This window comes from Bidens hawaiensis, unplaced genomic scaffold (genome assembly GCF_021521415.1).
Source record: "Bidens hawaiensis isolate Kalapana, Puna unplaced genomic scaffold, B.hawaiensis_p1.1 tig00066632_1, whole genome shotgun sequence".
Taxonomy (NCBI): domain Eukaryota; kingdom Viridiplantae; phylum Streptophyta; class Magnoliopsida; order Asterales; family Asteraceae; genus Bidens; species Bidens hawaiensis.
This window is the reverse complement of record NW_027501850.1, coordinates 19,602-24,261: the sequence shown is the minus strand read 5'-3', so window position 1 is coordinate 24,261 and position 4,660 is coordinate 19,602. Positions and strand designations below refer to the sequence as shown.

Genomic DNA, 4,660 nt, shown 5'->3' with positions numbered 1-4,660 from the left:
ATGCAAGTCATCTTAAAATGTGTTCAACTTTCATACCAACATTTTCGAAAAGCCTTTTATAAAAATATATAAACAACAAAGTAACATTTCATACATGCAAGTCATCTTAAAATGTGTTCAACTTTCATACCAACATTTTCGAAAAACCTTTTATAGAGATATATAAACAACAAAGTAACATTTCATACATGCAAGTCATCTTAAAATGTGTTCAACTTTCCTACCAACAATTTTTTAAAAACCTTATTTTAAAAATATATATATAACAAAACAACATTTCATTCATGCAAATCATCTTAAAACGTGTGTTCAAACAAAAAAAAAATTGGAAACCTTTTTTAAAAATAAATAAACAACAAAACAACATTTCATACATGCAAATCATCTTAAAATTTGTTCAACTTTCATACCAACATTTATTAAAAATATATAAACAACAAAACAACATTTCATAATGCAAATCATCTTAAAACACTTCTAATATAATTTACACAAACAAAACCAAGAAAAAGGATTTCTTGTTCACATCTATGCAATGATCCCAAACTCTATATCAAAACCAACACATTCATTCATAATCTAAGTAGCTAAACTACCCACCATTACAAATCTAAAGCTTCTTGAACTTGAGAACAAGTCTTTTGCATCTTCAAACCACTTAAACTATATCTTGATGCCACTATTTCATTATGTGACAACCTCTTCTTCGGCCCCGGCTCGGGTCTTTGTTTAGGTGCACTATGTGACCTCAACTTAGCTTTAGACGATTGCGTACTTGCCATGTAACTAGGATGGTTCGAATAAGGCCTAAAGAAACTATCCCCACACACACTTTTAGCCGGCGTAACTGGCCCATTCGACCGGTTTGTGTTAATGAAACGAGGAGTGCTTTGAGCGGTGTTCGAGTACTTGTAATCGTCTCCTACATATCCCCACTCGAAATCTTGATGATGGTTGTATTCGGGGATCGACAGACACGCGGGGTTTTGGAAATGTAGGGGTGATGGCATGTTGATGTAATGGGAATGGGAATGGGAATGTGAATCCTCTCCGGAATCAGACGTGCAAGTGTTGATGCGTCGGGATCTAGATTGTGGCCTATAGGTGTCGATTTCGACTATTTTCGGGCTTTCGTCATAGCAATTCATGTTGGATTCATATGTTGAAAGTCTCTTGCTACGAAATTCATTTCTCTCATTGTCAATTTTGCCCTAATAATGTTACACAACATGACAAGTTAGTTACATTTATGATAATAATCAAATATTCATAGTACCAGTACTACCAGACCCTACCAATAACTCTGCTACTTGTGATATTTAATTGTTTGTTATTAAAATAACAAGTGAAACATCTTACAATTGATTTTCTATGGTGGAACTCAAGCGGCTCGGAGCGTTGCTCCTTGGTGAAAGAGCGGCGGGCCCTTTCCGATCTGATTGCGGCCTGTGCTCGAATGAGGGCTTGCATACTATGAAGAGTCGCCGAGGCTCGTTTTCGCACCAAAAATCCCCTTACAAGAGCTTGTAGTTTTACTAACCCTTTTAAAGCCCTTAAAGCCTTTCTAGCCTGAAATAATAATCACCAAAAACTTAATTAAAATTAAAAAAAAAAAAAATTTAATAGTATCAAGGATTAAGGATTAGTTAATAACCAAATGGGATCTAAACACTTTCTGAATCTTCACAGCAGCCATTATCTCTTTCCCATCATTATACGGTTATACGGCATTGTTCGCCGTTGGTTCGTGAGGCGCACGACTGCAACAGCAGCAGCTGCGGCATTTGCGGCCGCAACAGCAATTGCATGCTTGTTTTGTTCTTTTTCTGACTCAGACATGTAAGATCTCAGCCAGGCGGCGTCACCAGGTGTTGCTGATGCCGCCTGTGTCTGAGATTCTTTCAACGGCTTTCCAAAGCTCCACCGCTTCTTTTCCTTTCGGTCACCCGAATTCAAACTGTTAACATTTTCTTTATCCTTCATATTATCCTTCATACCCAATAAGCCTTTAAACCACCTAGTAGCTTTTCCCATATTATGTTGTCTTATTTTTTTGTGAACTAAAATATGGAAAATAAGATAGGAAAAGAAAAACAACACAATGTATATATGTGGTGGTACAATAATAATAATAATAATAACAAGGTTAAAGTGAGAGCCAAGTGTATATTAATATTAACAAGTGAAGGAACATTTGGAAGGACATTTAGAATCTTTTACAAGTTGGAGAGACAGAGAGGTGATGAAAGAGAGAGAAATAAAGTGGTAATAAAATGGTATCAAAACCTTAAAAAATATATAAATAATGGTGTGTTGAGAGATAATGTATGGCCTATTTTTGAATTTTTATTCTTGGTTTTCTGACATTACCTCGTGATTAACTGCATTAGGTGACAAAAAGATGATGTAGAAAGAAACAAACGAAAAAGATGGAAAATGAGACATAAATCTTTCAAATGAATTTTGATGAAGTTGAAGGTAAATGGGGAGGGAAGTTTCAATTTAAATAGATAACTAGAGGGCGGTTAATTAACCCGTGCTTCATGACGGGTAGCGTGTTTTATATTAGGTCTTTACGGTTCATTAACCGGTCATTACGACAGTTAAGAGATTACGATAGCAATTTTAAACTACATCATCTTCAAATGTAAGAGAAAACCCATAAGATAGTCGTGAAATAATTAAAAGTGTATAGAAACATGTTTGTTTTGTTGGTTATTTATGGCATAGCGTTAAAATCTGGGCTATCATACCTGTGTACAGACTACAGATACGGGTACCAAACGTAAGATAAAAGAACTCTTGAAAAGTAATTAAAAAAGTTTTTTAAAATATTGAATAAAAGAAATAGGAAATAAATTAAAGAAACAAGATAAAAAGGAAAAACAAAAAATTTTACTAGTTTTCAAAATGGAAAAATAATAATAGTAAATAATATTAATTTATTTTTTTAACAGCTAATAATCTATTCGTGAATTCACCGAACTCATATACTACGGAATTTGAACCTTTGACCTCCGAATTAAGGGAACACTTATTACACCACAAGATATTATTGGGTCAAAGTCTTTTGGTTTTCAAAAATATTAATAACATGCACAAAAACATAAGTGGTTAAATTGAAAGATATGAAGTTTGTAACAAAATTAAAAAAAAAAGTAAAAATGATTATGTAGCATTTGCACAAACACATAAACCAGTCAAACAAGCCAAGAATCTAGAGACAAAAACACATGAAGTTTGATCTTTTAAAAAGATTAGTTTGTGAAAAGTAGCAATAATAATGTCAACAAGTTTAATACTCAAATGGCCACACACCCATCACACCAACTTTCTAAATTTCAAAAAAACACTCATTTAGCTTCTTCCTTCTTGTCACACATACACATGCCCACATAATCCTAGTCAAATAATACAAAGATTTAGAGACAAAACATTAATAGATTAATGTTGGAAGTTGGAACACAAAAAAAGTAGTTGATAAAGAAGAAATTATTATGTCAAACAACCACCTTCTAAATTTCAAATTAACCCTCAATCGTGTTCTTGTTTTTCCTACTTTTTTTAAATTAAATAATTAATGTGGACCTAAATAATCTAATTTGTTGGTGTGCCATTTATTATATAGTTGGATTGGAATTGGGTCTGGAAGGAACAACATAATTTTACTGGCTCATTGTTGAGATGTATTTCAATAGTACAGACAATTAGACAAACAATTTTAATGAATAGGTTAACTGATATTCACATTAATCTTTCTGGTAAATTCGTGCAGAATATCAGAGAGGGTAGATGGAAGTAATGAGGAAAAACTTTACTTTAAAGTTTAAACTTTGTAAAATAAATAATAACTTAGATGCTATTAAACCCGATCTTCTGTGGTGGGAATGCAGTGGAAATTCAGACTGTGTTCACTTTTATTTTGGGAGAGGGGGAGGACGCTCTTTTTTCTCGATCTTCGTGATTGTGTTAATGCCAAAGAGAGCTAAATCACATGGAGTCCATCCCCAATTCACAATCAAACTTTTTTTTTCTTTTATTTAATTTTTAGTCACGTCACAACACATTAGTTCAGAGTTGGTTACTTAATAGCTTCATGCATGTGTGGTGATGACACGGCGTTTTATGTATGGGTTTGTAGTTAGCTCGCAATATAGCCTTATATCATATGTAGTAAGTTCAAGCTCTTCTTAAAGGACATTTTATGTCAAATCATCATCCTTATTTTTATCCAAAAAGTATATATAATGGTTAATGCCTTTTAATTCATTACCACTTTAAGCAAGGCCGGCCCTAGGGTAGGGCGAGTTTGGTGGTCGGCCAAGGCATTTAATTTTTTGGGGCCAAACTTTGTTTATATGTATATTTTTTGTATTTATATTTTAATATATATATATATAATAGACATAGATCTTAATATTCTTAAATAGATTGGGCCCAAATCCATCACACATATAAGTTGTTGGACAAAAAATAAATTTAAAAGGTAAAAAAATAATAACTATAATCTTGATCCTCGTTTAAAGAAATTATCTTATATATTTGTTTACTTGTTATGGTCTTATACGGGCCTTTTTACAAACTGAATATTTAAATTTTCAGAGATGACCCTGACTTTAAGCCACATATTATGTTATTGTGGAAACGACAATGCCCGTTC

General features: G+C 33.0%; 1 pseudogene across 1 annotated transcript; it reads right to left on the bottom strand.

Moving 5' to 3' along the window:
• Positions 1-512: 512 nt before the first annotated feature.
• On the bottom strand, positions 513-2,237 carry LOC143604783 (protein IQ-domain 26-like; annotated as a pseudogene). Its single transcript, XR_013148356.1, has 3 exons — positions 1,655-2,237; positions 1,360-1,569; positions 513-1,211 (listed from the first exon to the last, which is right to left on the bottom strand). The product of XR_013148356.1 is annotated as a protein IQ-domain 26-like (transcript).
• Positions 2,238-4,660: the final 2,423 nt, after the last annotated feature.